The following is a 19,258-nucleotide window of genomic DNA, read 5'->3' on the forward strand; positions in this document are numbered from 1 at the left end:
GGTGAATTGGAACGCGCGGGGTTAAAATTTCGCCTCACAACATAGCCTATGACGCTCTCGGGGTCCAGACGTGTGAAATTTTGTGGCTGTAGCTGCAACGGTGCAGATGCCAATCCCGGACATACACACATGCATACATACATACATACACACACACACATTGAGTTTTATATATATTATGTATATATATATATATATATATATATATATTTATATATATATATATATTATAACCACACACACATACATGCATATATATTACATAGTCTCCTTTATTATGTATATTGCTGTCCCTTATACAGTGCCCTCGCTGGTTATGTACAGTACAGTCCCTTACATATTGGATTATATAGAGCCCTGTTTTTTTTATTACATCCCGTCCTGTCTTGTTAGCTGTATAATGCAATGATGGCTGATGGAGCATGGGAAAGTGTCCTTTCTAATGGAGGAGCTGATGGACTGGTAGTCTGGTGACCGTCATTTTACGTATATCTAAAAAGAGAGGGGACTATGTAATAAAAGAGGGCACTGTGAATAACAAAATTAACAAGAATACACTATGTAAGAGACAGCACTGTACATAACAGCAGAGGAACCTATATAATAAGGTACGGCACCATATATAACGAGAGGATGGTACGTAATAAGGGACGATGTTATACATAATAAAAGAGGAAACTATGTAACTAAGGATGGTGTTATACAGAATTAGTGAGTACACTAAATACTAAGATACTGTGTTAGACATAGTGAGTACACTATATACTAAGGGACTGTGTTAGACATAATAAGCGATAATAATGTCTTCCTCCACCTCCCCCTGTTCCTAAGGCCATTATAAGTCCCCCTTCCTCCCATCCCAATCCTACACACCCCTCATTGTCCTCCTCCCCTTGCATCCCATTATTGTCCTCTCCTTCACTCCATCATTGCCCTCTTCACCACCTCCATCATTTTCTTCTCCCCCACCACTATCTTTGCTTTCTTCCCCTCCACTCCCATAATTTCCCATTCCACCACTTTCATCATTTCCTCCACCACCACCATCATTGCATTCTCCCCCACCACCCCATCATTGCTTTTTCCCCCACCACCCCATCATTGCCTTCTCCATCACCCCATCACTGCCTTCTCTCCATCACTCCCATCATTGCCTTCTTCCCATCACTCCATCACTGCCTTCTCCCCATCACGCCCATCATTGCCTTCTCACTATCACTCCCATCATGGCCTTCTCCATCACCCCATCATGGCCTCCTCCGTCACCCCTATCATGGCCTCCACATCACTCCCATCATTGCCTTCTCCCCATCACCCCATCAAGGCCTTCTCCCCATCACCCCATCATGACCTCTCCCCATCATGACCTCTCCCCATCACCCCATCATCGTGGCCCTCTCTCCCCATCACAGCCTTCTCCCCATGTCCCCATCATATCATTGCCTTCTCCTCCAGGGGACAGGCTCCACCTACACACACACACATACATATACACACAGCAGCACCTCTCACCTGTCTGCAGCATCGCCTCGCTCTGGCACAGCAACGGCCGCTGAATGATGACGTCATTCAGCGGTGCTCCTCTCTGTGTCAGAGACAGGAAGCGCGGGCGGCGGGCAGGAAGCAGGACGGATCCTTGCAGCTCCGCTGCTATTTTGTCTTGCAGGCAGCGGAGCTACTTGGATCGCTCCTTTCCCCCCGCACCTGAGGGCAATCTGGCCAGGGGCCCCCCGGAGCCTCGGGCCCGGAGAAACCGGCCAGATTGCCCTCATCATTAGCCGCCCTACAGGCTCTGGGTTGAACCGGCGGTATGTCCGCCCATGGCAGTACCAGATCGCGGCTCTGAATCTCCCCGGTTTGGGGAACCAGCTGCTTTTTTAACAAGCGGTTCCATCGAACCGGGGAGAACCGGCCGAATCCCACCCGATTGAACTTGTTGTATATTCTATATATTGTGTGCCTGTGACCTGGTCTTTATTTAACCCCCTGGGATTAATTTTGCTTTAAAATAAATAATGATAATATGGGGACTCGGCACAGTGCATCACAACTGATAGGATTAGATACAGCAGCTCAGCATTTAGCGTCACACTGCTTGGATATATTGGCTGCTTGGATTCACAGACACTCACTGTTGTGAGAGAAATAAGGTGGTATTCCGGTGGTGGTGAACCCCCCCACGATAGACGCTCCTTTCATTCTCAATGGGACGTTGTGTTCGGCTTTCTCCGGCTGTCCTGTGTAGAATTATTGGCCCCGGTGCACTATTGCTGGATACTAAAGGTGCCCCTTCTGCCGATCAATGCAGGGTCCCGGCGATCAGACCCCAGACATTATCTCTCATCCTTTCAATATTCCTCTAAAGTCACTTTAATTCATTAGATAATTTTACTCCCGTTTTGTCGGTGCGGTCTCCTCGCTTGCTGCAGGATCCGCCTGGCTGAGCGGCGTCTGATAACTTTCATCTGAGGCCGAGTCTTCTAGGAACAAGCAGTGAGGCTGGGTGTATCTGACCGCAGAGGCCGGGTGTCTGTGACCGCAGAGGCCGGATACCTCTGTCCACTCCGGACTTCTCTGTACCTTCCATTCCTCTCTGGCCTCCTCTGTCCCCTCTAGTCCTCTCCAGACTCCTCTGTCTCCCTCAGACTCCTTTGTCCCCTCTGGACTCCTCTAGTCCTCTCTGTCCCTTCTGTCTCCTCCGGACTCCTCTCTCTCCCCCAGACTCCACTGTCCCCTCCGGACTCCCCTCTCTCCCCCCCAGACCTCTCTGCCCCCTCTAGTTCGCTCTGTCCCCTCCGGACTTCTCTCTCTCGCTGAGACTCCACTCCCCCCCCCCCAAGACTCCTACACAGCATGTTACGTGTACCTGAGCGCCTGACCGCGTCCTCACAGCACCACCCACTCTCTGGGCACTCGCTGCAGGACGGGGCGCATCTCGGTGATATTTGTTTCTTCCTGCGGTGCTCCGGTGCCGGAGGTGAGCTCTGGGCTGCTGTGTAGTGTTCTGTGCTCCCTGTGGATGTGACACGGCGATCCTCGCACTGTGCTGGCTGCAGCTCCTGCCCCGTGTATAGTCCTCAGTACCGGATCGCGGCTCTGAATCTCCCCGGTTCGGGGAACCCTCTGGTTTTTTTAACAAGCGGTTCCATCGAACTGGGGAGAACCGGCCGAATCCCACCCCTGACTACACCCCGTCAACAATTTTATCCAGGGGTATATTGAGCATTTTGAACTCACAGGTACGACACAGAATTTGATAACAGTAGATTGTCATATTGAATATGTCGTCATTAGGGTACATGCACACGCTGCGGATTCCGCTGCGGATTAATCCGCACGGATTTTGCAAAAACCGCAGGTAATCCGCAGGTCCAAAGACCTGCGGTTTTGCCTGCGGTTTGGTCCTGCGGATTCACTATCGCCACAATGGTGGAGATAGGAACCCGCAGCGGTTTCCGCAGAAAGAATTGACATGCAATTCTTTCTGCGGATTCAAACCGCAGCAAATCCGCGTGGATTTTTCCGCTGCGTCGGCACAGCGGTTTTTATTTCCCATTCATTAGAATGGTACTGTACACCGCAGCTAAAGCTGCTGCGGGTCCGCAGCGGCCAAAACTGCTGCGGAAACGCAGCGGAATCCGCAGCGTGTGCACGTACCCTTAGTGTTGAGCACAAGTGCTCGCTGCTCTAGTTTGCGTCAGGTGCTTAGGTATGCACCGAATATCGCGGGTGCTGGAGTGAGATGCTCGAGTCTCCACCCCGCATGTTTTGTGGCTGTTAGATACCCCCCAAAAAACATGCGGGGAACCGCAATACTCCATGCATATCCGAGCACCCAATGTAATCGAGTAGCAAGCACTTGCGCTCAACACTAGCCGTCATATCGTCATCATTTTTTTACTTTTGAAAAAAAAAAAGCAATTGTATCCACAACCATAACACAACCACAACCCTAACTCTATCTGTAAAGAATGGAAAACATTAACATTTTTTTACAATTATTTTATTTTTATAATTTTTATCGAACTAAGGCCCCTTTCACACATAAGTTTTTTGCTGTCAGTCGCAATCCGTCAAATTTTGAAAAAAACGAATCTGGCGACTGATGCCGCAGGATTCGTTTTTTTCTCATCGACTTGTATTAGTGACGGATTGCCACACGTTTCATCCGTCATTCGCCAGATCTGTCGAAAATTGGTTGTCGGGCGGCCGGAGACGACGGACAAAGTAACGTTTTTGTGTACGTCGAAAAATCGGACAGCGATCCGTTGCCAGCTCGAATGGAAGCCTATGGGCGACGGATTCCGTTTTTTTTTAACTAAGCATGCTCCGATTTATTTAGGATCCAATTAGCCAGACCACAATTAGGAAAGGTATATGAACTTGCCAGGTAGGGCTTCACTCATCCATGTCCCAGCAAGCAAGCCCCTCCAGTATTTTCTCCATCGCAAACTATCTTAATTTATAATTATTTAATAAATAAAAATATATATTTTTTTATAAAAAGCATTATTGTCTTTCATTTATTTAATAAGGTACAATACTTTGGGTAACGGTACAAAACTGGTTAATAGCAAAAATTCATGGTGTAATCACAAATATGAAAACTGCAATAAGTTTGGTACTCCAACATACATTATATTAAAAGACAAACATATCAAACCATCTAATCCTGCCATATTTAAACACTATGTCCAATTGTAAATAATGGCACTTCATCAAATCAGAAAACACACTATGATGGCCACAAAGTGAACTCACCATAAAGAAGCGAACCACAAAATAATATAAAAAATAATTTTATTAACAAAATCATATACAGTGGGGAAAAAAAGTATTTAGTCAGTCAGCAATAGTGCAAGTTCCACCACTTAAAAAGATGAGAGGCGTCTGTAATTTACATCATAGGTAGACCTCAACTATGGGAGACAAACTGAGAAAAGAAAATCACATTGTCTGTTTTTTTTTTCATTTTATTTGCATATTATGGTGGAAAATAAGTATTTGGTCAGAAACAAGCAATCAAGATTTCTGGCTCTCACAGACCTGTAACTTCTTCTTTAAGAGTCTCCTCTTTCCTCCACTCATTACCTGTAGTAATGGCACCTGTTTAAACTTGTTATCAGTATAAAAAGACACCTGTGCACACCCTCAAACAGTCTGACTCCAAACTCCACTATGGTGAAGACCAAAGAGCTGTCAAAGGACACCAGAAACAAAATTGTAGCCCTGCACCAGGCTGGGAAGACTGAATCTGCAATAGCCAACCAGCTTGGAGTGAAGAAATCAACTGTGGGAGCAATAATTAGAAAATGGAAGACATACAAGACCACTGATAATCTCCCTCGATCTGGTGCTCCACGCAAAATCCCACCCCGTGGGGTCAGAATGATCACAAGAACGGTGAGCAAAAATCCCAGAACCACGCGGGGGGACCTAGTGAATGAACTGCAGAGAGCTGGGACCAATGTAACAAGGCCTACCATAAGTAACACACTACACCACCATGGACTCAGATCCTGCAGTGCCAGACGTGTCCCACTGCTTAAGCCTGTACATGTCCGGGCCCGTCTGAAGTTTGCTAGAGAGCATTTGGATGATCCAGAGGAGTTTTGGGAGAATGTCCTATGGTCTGATGAAACCAAACTGGAACTGTTTGGTAGAAACACAACTTGTCGTGTTTGGAGGAAAAAGAATACTGAGTTGCATCCATCAAACACCATACCTACTGTAAAGCATGGTGGTGGAAACATCATGCTTTGGGGCTGTTTCTCGGCAAGGGGACAGCGGCTGGATTATACTTAGCACATTATAGGTATCCATATGTCTCTATTTATTTAAAATTCCTAATTGGCGGTTGTCATTAATGTGTTTGTTGCTCCACTAATATATTATATAGCGGAGTATGGGGGTTAATGCTGTGGATTTATCTAGCATTGATTAATTATGCCTTTTTCTGCCATCATGGATTTAGTTATGTGTTGTATGAGTCTATATATGGAAACAGGTGTGTTGACTTTCTGAGGGTGGCCCACTGTTGTAATAAGGATAATATCAGTCATAATCATAACCAATTTTGGTATTAGTGGATTTATTTATATATTGATGTTTGATGAAATGATATGGACCGCACCCTCACAGTGTCAATAGACTTTCTTACCTATGTATTATACCAGTAAAATAATGCTGCAGTCCCCTTTCTGGGTTATTTTTTCAAATATGGGTATGTGGCCCTTTTAATGTATATGATTTTGTTACTAAAATTATTTTTTATATTATTTTGTGGTTCGCTTCTTTATGGTGAGTTCACTTTGTGGCCATCATAGTTTGTTTTCTCATCTAATCCTGCCAGTCTACTCTTCCTTGAGGTGAAATAAAGTACTCTGCAAATTTGTCCCTCATTCTTGAAACTGCCACAGGACTTCGAAAAGTAATATTTTGATAATCGTACGAGGAGGTTTCTACCAAATTGTCATCCATTGCAATCTGTTCCTTGCATATTAGGAAATTGTGCAGGACCACACAAGCTTTCACCACCTCATCCACAGTGTGAGTCTTGAGGTTAATAGCGGTCAACAGAACTCGCCATTTGGATGAGAGAAAGCCAAAAGCACACTCAACCATTTTTCGAGCTCGTGTTAAGCGATAATTAAACATTCTTTTCGTTGGCGTCAAGCCACTACTTGCGTATGGCTTCAGCAGGTGTTGCGAGAGTTGGAACGCTTCATCTCCAACACATACAAATGGCATTGGTGGCCCAAAGGTTTCAGGAAGCGGTCTTGGTGGTGGAAATTGGAAGCTGTTTCCATATAATACTTGAGAGTCATTGGAGCGGCCATAGGCCCCAACATCAACCGCTATTAACTTGTATTGTGCGTCTGCAATGGCCATAAGCACGATGGAGAAATATTTCTGATAATTTAAATATTCAGAGCCAGATGCAGCTGGTTTAGCGATCCGAATATGTTTACTGTCCAGTGCATCCAAGCAATTGGGAAACTGACAAATCTTTTGAAAATTTTCAGCAATGTCCAGCCAACTCTCCGTTGTGCGATTTGGGATATATTCCTCATGTAAACAGTCCCACAATGCGGGGAAGGTGTGTTTTATAATCCCCGATATGGTGGAAATCCCAAGTCGGAATTCGAAATGAAGTGAGGAAAGGGATGCGCCAGTTGCAAGGAATCTGTTAAAAAAGGCAAGGCAATAATTACTACAAACTACCAGCAACAACATTACAGTTATAAGTCTGCTTTAACAGGAGCTACAATAAAAATGGCTTACCGAAGAGTAACCATCAAACGCTCCGCCAGGGAAATTGAGAAGCGTCAATACGTGTCATTTTTACAGCTGAAGTAACATGTGCAACCAAAATATCAAAGTTTTCCGCTTTCATCCGAACATAAAGGGAACCTGTAACCCCCCCTAGGGCATTTTTCAGTTAAAGAGCCACCTTCAGCAGCATTAAGGCTGCACTCTGAAGGTGGCTCTTCTTTTTCTGACCCCTAGTAACGCTGAAATATCGACTTTTATAAATAGCTCCTCATACCTGTAATGTGTCCTATAGGTATGATGTGTCCCCCCTGTATCAGCCGCCTACATCCATCATGCCTGTCCTGTGTGTGGGCGCCACCCACCATCTGTCCATCATGATGCCCCTGTGCGTCGCTGCCTCCTCTTAATTTGAATCCCAGCGCCTGCGCTGTGGCAAGAGTTCTCGGGCGTGCGTAGTGCGTGCCGCCCGAGAACCGACATCAGGCTATTGCGCCTGCGTGTTGCGAAGGCCCCAGCCCTGCAGTGTGAATACATCATAACACACTGCGGGGCGGGATCTGGGGCCTCCACAACGCGGAGGTGCAATAGCCTGATGTCGGTTCTTGGGCAGCGCGCACTGTGCATGCCCGAGAAGTCTTGTCACAGCGCAGGCGCCTGCATTCAAAACAGGAGGATGCAGCGGCGCCCAGGGGCATCATGATGGACAGATGGTGGGAGTCGCCCACACAGGACAGGCATGATGGATGGATGGTAGGCAGCTGATACAGGGGGACACATTACAGGTATGAGGAGCTAATTATAAAAGTCAATATTTCAGCATTACTAGGGGTCAGAAAAACAAGAGCCACCTTCACTGAATGCAGCCTTAGTGCTGCTGAAGGTGGTTCTTAAACGGAAAAACGCCCTGGGGGGGTGATAGGTTCTCCTTAAAAAAAACTTCTCGGGGTTTCCTCTCAACTCCATATAGAACATAGAATACACCCCATGTGTCATTCTCAGTGCAGTGATTGGGTGGATCCAAAAACGGCGCAGACGCATGATGCGCTGTCTTTCTCGCTCTTTTCCAGAACGATCGCTTCCAAACGATTCGCCTCAAAAGTAAAATCCACATAGATCTTCACAATGTTTGCAATCATTTTTGCCACTTGCGCTACAACCTGTCAAAGATGGGGTGTAGAAACACTGTATATATAGGTTTTCAGTAGGCCATAACGTTTGGGAGTCTCCCATTGGGCGTTTTTAAAAAACGGATCTGTCGAAAAACGGAAGAAACGGATGAAAAAACTGATGTGACGGATCCGTTTTTTCACCGGATCCACCGAAAAAATGAATTCGGTTCATCAGTTTTTCACAATCTGCGACGGATCCATTGATCCGTCGAGCCAACGGATTGTGACTGACAGCAAAAAACTGGATGTGTGAAAGGGGCCTAAGGAAGAGACAAAGGGGGATTTTATTTACTATTTTTTCTATCACTGTGATAGGGTCTATCACAGTGAGCAAAAGGAACCAATAGGAAAAATTCCCTTTTGTTGCCAGGTATGCGATTGTGCAAATGTGTATCTAGGTTTTCTGGCAGTGGGGCAAGAATTCAGTTTGGTGCACCCCCGCCCCGTTCCTTCCCGCAAGTACATATGCAATTTGCACCCTTCTTTACATGCTGATGAGCTGCTCTCCCTAATTCAATTTTCAGTGAAAAACTAGGAGAAGCAGGAAGAGAAGCTCATTGTCACGCAACAGCGTAAGTGTATATGCACACTAGGGTGACCGGATCTCATATGGGGGGGGGGAAAAATGTCAGAATCTTGTTCGTCTGGACCCCACAAAACGATTCCCCTTTCCAGATATTGAGAGAGCCAAAATTTGAGCTCGATCAAACGACGTTAACCCGTGCCGCTCGTCGCTCAAAGTTTGAAAAAATCCAAATTGAGGTATTTTAAGATTTAGGTATTTTGCATAGTCTGTTAGACTATAAAGAATGTGACAACAACATTGCAGAAATAGCCCTGACCAAATTTTCGAACCATTTGTGGTATTTGAATGCAGAGTTGGTGGGATTATCGTTTTTTGATCCCACCATTACAGACAATGAAAAGTTGTTAATGGCTAATAAATTGCTCAGTAGCACAGATGAACCATCAGAGCACGCTAACCTACATGAGTTGATAATTTTAAATAGTTATCTAATCTATTCTAGAGCTTTTGTTAAAGTAGTTTTTGAAACGTCAGAATATAATGCTCGGCATTTGCTTACAACTTGCAGGACATATTGCTTTTGTTCTTCATCTTTTGTCAGAAGGTCGTTAAAGTCGGTTACTTCCTACCTCTTTTAATTTTTCTTTCCTAACTTTTGGATTTACAACCCTAGCGTGCTGTTGGTTCATCTGTGCTACTGAGCAATTTATTAGCCATTAACAACTTTTCATTGTCTGTAATGGTGGGATCAAAAAACGATAATCCCACCAACTCTGCATTCAAAGACCACAAATGGTTCGAAAATTTGGTCAGGGCTATTTCTGCAATGTTGTTGTCACATTCTTTATAGTCTAACAGACTATGCAAAATACCTAAATCTTAAAATACCTCAATTTGGATTTTTTCAAACTTTGAGCGACGAGCGGCACGGGTTATCGTCGTTTGATCGAGCTCAAATTTTGGCTCTCTCAATATCTGGAAAGGGGAATCGTTTTGTGGGGTCCAGACGGACAAAATTGGGACATCGATTTTTTGCGGTCACCCTAGTGCACACATTGCAGATTAATCTGCAGAATTTTCTGCACAATTTCGCATATCTTGGCAGAAACTACAGGGGAAAACGCTTGCAGATGAGAGAGATAGAGAATCCACCGCAATAAAACCCATGCTTAAGCTTTTACCAAAGGTTTTACCGAAAACACGCAAGAAAAAAAAAGCCACATAGAGGAAGCATCTCTTGATGGAAACACATTGTTTTTGACTGCACATAACTAAAGGTAGTACGGATTCTGCCATGATTATTAGAGTTGATTTTTCCATAGCATGTGCACAGCAATTCTTCATTTACCATAGGCTAACATTGCATGTGCACTACACTGCAGATTTCATGCACATCTGTGCGGAAAAAAACGCTGCTGATCCGCATCAAAATCTGCAACATGTGCACATAGCCTAAGTATGAAAGTCGCATATGAGTGAGGCGGCCACGTGATGACTGCTGGAACCTGCAGAGCTGAATCCTAACCATGAGGATATTACACCATAAAAGGTGCGTCCAGGATTGAGATGAAAATCTGCAGTCACAGTAGGTGGCTGCGGGCTGCTGAATTCTTACAGAGCATGCACAGCACACTTTTAGGATTCTTCCTTGCACAAGTATGTGATTTGTATACTTCTGGCCCCATTCTGACTACTCAATTCATTTTTATTGATTGAGGCCACGCATGTCTAGTCAGCACGTGACCACATGCAGGACCGGGTGGCAGGGAGGCATATGCCCCCCCGGGCCGCTCCCCCAGGCGCACACGTGGGCCGGCAGCTTTCTCTGAGCTGTGCATACTAGCTGTCTTACCTTGACAGCTGCGCAGCTCCGACTTTCTCCCTCCGCCCTCCCTGGACTGGTCATGTGACATGGCTGTAGCTAGAATGTAGGGGATCCTTGCAGGTCTTGACTACAGCCCATACATTCTAGCTGTCTCAGTAGTGAATGTGCTAGACTGTATAGGCTCTTTTCAGTTCCTCTCAGCAGCCCATACAGCCTAGCTGATAACCTGCTGACAATGATACAATGTATGGGCTCCTTCCAGGTACAGCGTCTACTATGACAAGAGGAGCTGTGCATGCTGGGGATCACTGGTGAGGTAAGTATGAAAAACGTTTTCTTTTTCTTTATCAAATGAATTAAATGGGTGAGGGGGACTGCAAATGATGGAGGGGGGCCTGCAAATGATGAAAGTGGGGCTGCCAATAATGGAGGGGGTGCTGGAAATGATGGAGGGGGCCAGCGAATGATGTAGCGGGAGCTGGAAATGATGGAGGGGGCTGCAAATGATGCAGGGGCTGCAAATGATGGAGGGGGTGCTGGAGATGATGGAGCAGGCCTGCAAATGATGGAGCTGGCCTGGTGCTGGAAATGATGGAGGGGTGCTGCAAATGATGGAGGGGGCTGCAAATGATGGAGGGGTGCTGGAAATGATGCAGGGAGCTGGAAATGATGGAGGGGTGCTGGAAATGATGGAGCAGGCCTGCAAATGATGGCGCGGGTGCTGGAAATGATGGAGGGGGGCTGCAAATGATGGAGGGGTGCTGGAAATGATGGAGCAGGCCTGCAAATGATGGAGCGGGTGCTGGAAATGATGGAGGGGGGCTGCAAATGATGGAGGGGGTGCTGGAAATGATGGAGCAAGCCTGCAAATGATGGAGGGGGTGCTGGAAATGATGGAGGGTGTGCTGCAAATGATGGAGGGGCCTGCAAATGATGGAGGAGGTGCTGGAAATGATGGAGGGGCCTGCAAATGATGGAGGGGGCTGCAAATGATGGAGGGGGTGCTGGAAATGATGCAGGGGGCTGCAAATGATGGAGGGGGTGCTGGAAATGATGGAGGGGGCTGCAAATAATGGAGTGGGTGCTAGAAATGATGGAGCAGGCCTGCAAATGATGGAGGGGGTGCTGGACATGATGGAGCGGGTGCTGGAAATGATGGATGGCGTGCTAGAAATGATGGAGGGGGTGCTGGAAATGATGGATGGCGTGCTAGAAATGATGGAGGGGGTGCTGGAAATGATGGCGAGGGCTGCAAATGATGGAAGGGGTGCTGGAAATGATGGAGGGGGCTGCAAATGATGGAAGGGGCTGCAAATGATGGAGGGGGTGCTGGAAATGATAAAGTGGGGCTGCAAATGATGGAGGGGGTGCTGGAAATGATGGAGCAGGCCAGCAAATGATGGAGGGGAGCTGGAAATGATAGTGGGGCTGCAAATGATAAAGGGGGCTGCCAATGATGGAGGGGGGCTGCAGTGCAAATGATGGAGGGGGGTGCTGCCAATGATGGAGGGGGGTGCTGCAGTGCAAATGATGGAGGGGGGTGCTGCCAATGATGACAGCAGGGCTGCCAATGATGAAGGGGGCTACAAATTATGGAGGGGGTGCTGAAAATGATGAAAGGGGGGATGCAAATGATGGAGGGGGTGCTGCAATTTGCAAATTATGGAATGGGGCCTGCAAATGTTGGAAGGGGCTGCAAATGACGGAGGGGGGCTGCATATGATGATGTGAGGGAGGGGATAGGGGACTGCACATGAACGAAAGGGGACTGCACATGAAATGGGGGGAGAATGGGGGACTGCAAATGATGAAGTGAGGGGGTAAGGGGGACTACAAATGAAGAGAGGGGGGAAGGGGGACAGCGAATGATGAAGTGAGGGGGACTGCAAATGATGAAATGAGGGACGGGGACAGCAATTGAATTGAAGGTGGGGGATGGGGAGAACAAATGAGGACCTGGGGGAGAGCAAATAATGAATTTTCAGGGTGATGGGAGTAAATGATGTATTGATTGTGGGGTAGAGCAGTTGATAATGAATAGAGGGTGGGCGAGAAAGACATGACATTGAATTGGGGCGGAAGGGGAATATAACTATAATGAATTGGGGGAGCGGGAGGCACATAATGGGGGACATTGAGGTTGCAGTGATTGGTAATGAATTGGAGGAAGAGTACAGGGGCTAATTAATGTATATATTAGGTGGGGAAATTGCTATTTATTGTCGGTGGGGGCGCAGTGGTGAATTATAATTTATATTTGGAATGGTGGATTATTATATATTAATGGTGGGTGCACATCTATATTTAGATGTGTAGTGTAGAAGAAAGGGGAAAAATGAGGAATGTGCTCTGGAAGCCGTGCTCAAGGTAACTTTGTGTTATTTTATGCAGAGACGAGTACTGCCTGAAAGAAATGATGGCGGTCTGCCCTGCATAAAAAAGAAAAGCAAAGATGAGGGACATCAGCTGGAGACGTCACTGGTGAGTCAGTGTGCTACCTGTACACTGACACTATAACCTGTTCACTGTGCACTATATACAGAGCTTCTGTGTATAATGTCACAGGTAATCACTGTATTACCTGGACACTGACACTGTATCCAGAGCTCCTGTGTATAATGTCACTGATGAGCTCTGTATTACCTGTACATTATATACAAAGCTCCTGTGTTTAATGGCATTAGTGTTGTGTATTTTTTTATTAATGATCTGTATTGTAGTATTCGGTCACTATATGGTGGTAGTATGTGATCTGGTTATGGTGTGGTGGTATTTCTCCCTGTATGTGGTATTATTTGGCACTATGTGGTGGTAATATGTGGTCTGGTCATGGTATGGAGGTATTTGTTCCTTATATATGGTATTATTCGGTCGCTATGTGATGGTAATATATGGTCTGGTCATGGTGTGAGTTTTTGTCCCTTGTATGTGGTCATTCTAAAAAATATATGCGACTCATTCCCTTAAAGAAAAATAAATAAAAATAAACCTAAAAAGAGTATTGGATATTTAGGAAATGTTTAATAAGTAAGAGTAGAATATGGCCCGGCCAAAAGAGTCTACCTTGTTGTGGTGGCGGCTTAAAAATTATTTTGGCCAAAACAAAAGCTGCTGGTTATGTATGTGATCTGGTGTTTGCTGGGAACTGTTAATAGATGAGGACGTGGTATAGAAGATGAGTTTTCCAAGAGCGAGAGGTGGGACTATGGCAGGCTCGAGGTGTGGAGGCAGAACTGGGGTGGTGCCTGGGTGGAGTCTCAAGGGGTCCCGAAAATGTTGCCAGTATGCCGTGCGCGCCAAAGTCCGAAAAGTTTGATTTTGGCGCGCACGGCGCACCGTCAAAAGTGCGCAGCGCAGGTCAAAGCGCAACTAGCGCACGGCCTGCGCACGATCTGCGCACCCTATGCTAAAGATAGGGTGCGCCGATCGCAGGCGCCGCTGTGCGCTAGGAGGCGGCGCTACAAGCAAGGGGCGGGCACGCCGGGCAGAGAGCCGGCTCGGGGGCGGAGCTACCCCCGGCCGTGCGTGCGCTTAAAAAGCGCTAATGTGAAACCGGCCTAATGTGTTTCGGTCATTATGTAGTAGAAGGTGTATGGTGGTGTCATTGGTCTGATTAGAGTGTTTTGTTAAATAGAGGTAATGGTCATATTATATTATGTATTCGCGGTGTGGTGGTGATGGTAGTGAAGCATTGTGCAGACATATTGTTTTGGCCTTTTATAGTAGTAATATTGATCATATTGGTCTTTGCATTGTTTGTAAGTAAGCTCAGTTATGGTACCATATCTAAGCAGTAACCTTGGTTCTGATACTGTATTGATGTAGTAATCTAGATTCTGGTACAATATGTATGCCATAAGCTTGGTTCTGTTTCTGTATCTTGTAGTAGACATAGTAAGCTCTGTTCTGCTTCCTTATCTCTGTAGTAAGCTCTGTTCTGCTTCCTTATCTCTCTAGTAAGCTCGGTTCTGCTCCCATATCTCTGGAGTAAGCTTCGTTCTGCTCCCATATCTCTGGAGTAAGCTCCGTTCTGCTCCCATATCTCTGTAGTAAGCTCCGTTCTGCTCCCATATTTCTGGAGTAAGCTCGGTTCTGCTCCCTTATCTCTGTTGTAAACTTGGTTCTGCTCCCTTATCTCTGTAGTAAGCTTGGTTCTACTCCTTTATTTCTGTAGTAAGCTCGGTTCTGCTTCCATAGCTCTGTAGTAAGCTCGGTTCTGCTTCCTTATCTCTGTTGTAAACTCGGTTTTGCTCCCTTATCTCCGTAGTAAGCTTGGTTCTACTCCTTTATTTCTGTAGTAAGCTTGGTTCTGCTTCCATAGCTCTGTAGTAAGCTCGGTTCTGCTTCCATACCTCTGTAGTCAGCTTCCTTCTGTTACAGTATCTATGTAGGCAGCAAGCTTGGTTCTGCTCTCATATCTCTGTAGTAAGCTCTATTCTGCTCCCTTACATCTGTTGTAAACTCGGTTCTGCTCCCTTATCTCTGTAGTAAGCTCGGTTCTACTCCTTTATTTCTGTAGTAAGCTTGGTTCTGCTTCCATAGCTCTGTAGTAAGCTCTGTTCTGTTCCCATATCTCTGTAGTAAGCTCGGTTCTGCTTCCATATCTCTGTAGTCAGCTTGCTTCTGTTACAGTATATGTATGCAGCAAGCTTGGTTCTGCTCCCATATCTCTGTAGTAAGCTGTGTTCTGCTCCCATATCTCTGTAGTAAGCTCCAGTCAGTTTCCTTATCTACGTAGCAATCTTGGTTCCGGTCTCGTGTCTATGTAGTCAGCTTGCTTCTGTTACAGTATCTATGTAGGCAGCAAACTTGGTTCTGCTCCCATATATATGCAGCTAGCTCCGTTCTGTTCCCATATCTATGTACCAGCCTGTTATTAAAGCCTGTTATCTCTGCTGCTTTAATGCAGCGGCCAGAGATAAGCAGGGCAAAAGCACCGCAACTGGAGGGCCACTGGCTTGTGATTGCCCCCCAGGCTGAAAAGTGCCAGCCAGCCCCTGACCACATGTATGCAAATCACCGGCACCAGAGAATCCTGATAGCGTGCAGCGTGCACTGTGAGAATTCAGAAGTCTGCAGTCTCATAGAATGACCAAGGATGTTTACTGGGAGCAGTGTTAACTACGAGGGTGTGTACTGGGAACAGTGGTGGCTATGAGCATGCGCACTGAAAGCAGTGGTGACTATTACTAGGACATATACTAGGAGCAGTGGTGACTACAAGAATATATACTGGGAACAGTGGTGACTACGAGGATGTGTACTGGGAATAGAGTAGAACACATGGGTCTCTGTTGTGAATAAGATTTGCAGTAAAATGTGTTTTGATACAACATATTGTAGAATACTCTATAAAGCTCTGCTATTGAGGTCGCAGTCTCACTATAGAACTTTGTAATAATAATAATAATAATAAATTTTATTTCTATAGCACCGACATATTCCGCAGCACTTTACATTTCGGAGGGGATTTGTACAGACAATAGACATTACAGCATAACAATAATCACATAGATTATAACAAATACCAAGAGGAATGAGGGCCCTGCTCGCAAGCTTACAATCTATGAGGAAAAAAAGGGAGACACGAAAGGTGGGTGGTAACAGTTGCCCTGATTGTATGGACCAGCCATAATGTTAAGTGTGTATCAGTACAGACACAGAGGGCTAATGGATGCATAACGCATGTGGGAACATGATGCGGGGAACCTGGTTATGGTAAAACTTTTGGCTGTGCCACACAGGGATAGATTAGGTTAATATGTTGAAGCGATAGGCCAGTCTGAATTAATGCGTTTTCAGGGCACGCTTAAAATTGTGGGGATTGGGGACTAATCGTATTGACCTGGGAAGTGCATTCCAAAGAATTGGCGCAGCACGTGTAAAGTCTTGGAGACGGGAGTGGGAGGTTCTGATTATTGAGGATGCTAACCTCAGGTCATCAGCAGAACGGAGGGCACGGGTAGGGTGGTATACTGAAACAAGGGAGGAGATGTAGGGTGGTGCTGAGCCATGGAGGGCTTTGTGGGTGAGGGTAATAAGTTTATACTGAATTCTGGAGTGGATGGGTAGCCAGTGTAATGACTGGCACAAGGTAGAGGCATCGGTGTAACGATTGGTGAGGAATATGATCCTGGCTGCAGCATTCAAGACAGATTGGAGAGGGGAGAGTTTGGTAAGAGCGAGACTGATTAGCAGAGAGTTACAATAGTCGAGACGAGAATGAATAAGAGAAACTTTTTGCAGACTCAAAAGTAAGAAAAGGTCGAATTCTAGAAATGTTTTTGAGGTGCAGATGACAAGAGCGAGCCAGTGATCGAATGTGGGGGGCAAAGGAAAGCTCGGAATCAAGTATGACCCCAAGACAGCGGGCATGTTGCTGGGGAGTAATAGTGGAGCCACACACAGAAATGGCAATGTCGGGTATAGGTACATTAGAAGAGGGAGGAAACACAAGGAGTTCAGTCTTTGACAGGTTCAGTTTCAGATATAATGAGGACATGTACTGTAAGAACGGTCACACTATGGAGCTCTGTACTGTAAGAGTGGTCACACTATGGAAATCTGTACTGTAAGAGCGGTCACACTATAGAGATCTGTACTGTAAGAATGGTCACATTGTGGAGCTCTGTACTGTAAGAGCAGTCACACTATAAAGCTTTATACTGTTAAGACCCCATCTCACATAGCGAGATTGTTAGCGAGATCGCTGAAGCGTCACCGATTTTGTGACGCAACAGCGACCTCGCCAGCGATCTCGCTACGTGTGACATGTAGCGGCGACCAGGCCCCCGCTGCGATGTCGCTGATCGTGCTAGAATGTCCTGGACCATTTTTTGATCGCTGGTGTCCCGCTGGCCAGCGCGCATCGCTGTGTTTGACACCAATGAGCGACCTCGTTAGCGACTCAGAAATCATGGATGCAGGCAGAGTCGTCAGAATCGCTGCTGTGTGACAAGGTCCCAACGATGAGGTCGTTATACGGATCGCTGGATCGTTGCTGCGTCATTGGGTAAATCTGCCTGTTTGACAGCTTACTAGCGACCATTTAGCGACGCAGCAGCGATCCTTACCAGGTCGGGTAAGTGTTCATACAGTGCAGTTATGAGGCAGTGACCCAGTAAAGTTCAAAGCAAAATGCCTTTTAATGTCCAAAAACTCAAATTGAACAGGGAAAACGGTATCCTCTGGATTGCAGACGGGGCGTCAAAACAATCCATAGTTGAGACCAGTTGCCGTGGGCGACTGCACCACCGTGTCACACTGAGGGGGCGCCAGGCGATCGCTTCCTTTGGCTGTGTTAACTGCACACTTAAGCCAGATGTTGCAGAGCCACCTGCTCTGCAGTTTGCAAACCAACACTGACCCACCCAACCCTTTGCTGCAAGGTTCTTAAATGTGATATGCGGCCATGGGCCACTTGTAAGACCCGGCTGGAGAGAGTGAACCGCCCCACTACTATCCTGTAGTTCACGCCAAAAATACTTTCTTATCGTTTTAGGGGAACTTGGTCTCCTGCCACTCTCACCCCAGGAACCCCCCTCAGTATGGACTCAGGGCTGTCTGTCCCCAGCAAGGGGTTGCTGACTTTTCCCAGGCTCCTGGGCTGGCGGGGCTCCAAGTGATAGCCGAGGTGAATTAGAGTCCCGTATAAAGTTTTAATTGTCCGTAAACCGCTCAGAGTGCCCGGGTTCCCTTGCCCCACCCAATGCTGTATGGCTGCTGGCAGAGCCATCACCAGCTGGTCGACCACCACCCTCTCCAGCATCTGGAAAGGGGTTAAGGCCTCAGGCTGAAGCCATTTTTTTACCAGCTGCAGGAAGTCATATGCCTGAGACCTGGCAGGCTGAGACTCTGCAAAGGACCACTGGAACACCCGCTGAGCCCGCACATAAGTATTAACCCCAAGTCGGGCAAAGATCTCACCTCTCAACTTCTCATAGTCCAATGCATACTCCCGACTGTGGTCCAAGTAGGCCTTCTGGGCATCTCCCGTCAGGAAGGGTGCCACCTTTTCAGCCCACTGGGACATCAGCAAGCTCTCCAGCTCTGCTGTGTGCTCGAACACGGTAAGGAACGCCTGCAAATCCTCCTCAGGGCTCATCTTCCTCAAGGCTGACCATACTTTATGCTGGGCATCCGAACGGACCGTGGTCGCTGGGTAGGATGTCTCTCGCAGAGCCGCAATCTGTTGCAGAAACAAAGCGTTGATCTGCTGCTGACACTCCTGCAACTTCTGCTGTTGCGCTTGCGAGTGGGCCAACTGTCTTAGTATTTCCTCCATCTTGTCAGCAGGCTTGGGCTGCAGCGTTGCCTAATAAACAACATACAGCAGGCATTGGGATATGCCTCAGTTCACACTGCCCGTATTCTTGAACCAGCTATGCCTATGACTCCAATGCACTCCAGCGGCCTTATGCGCATCCTGGGGGACACATAACGTCCCTCGCTTATAACACCCCT

The 19,258-nt window shown here is 46.7% G+C and overlaps 1 pseudogene; it reads right to left on the reverse strand.

The window, feature by feature from the left end:
* Nucleotides 1-5,724: 5,724 nt before the first annotated feature.
* LOC141099774 (uncharacterized) lies at nucleotides 5,725-19,079 on the reverse strand (annotated as a pseudogene).
* Between the last annotated feature and the right edge of the window lie 179 nt (nucleotides 19,080-19,258).

Source organism: Dendrobates tinctorius, unplaced genomic scaffold (genome assembly GCF_039654945.1).
Source record: "Dendrobates tinctorius isolate UK_male_01 unplaced genomic scaffold, ASM3965494v1 ptg000010l, whole genome shotgun sequence".
NCBI classification, from domain to species: domain Eukaryota; kingdom Metazoa; phylum Chordata; class Amphibia; order Anura; family Dendrobatidae; genus Dendrobates; species Dendrobates tinctorius.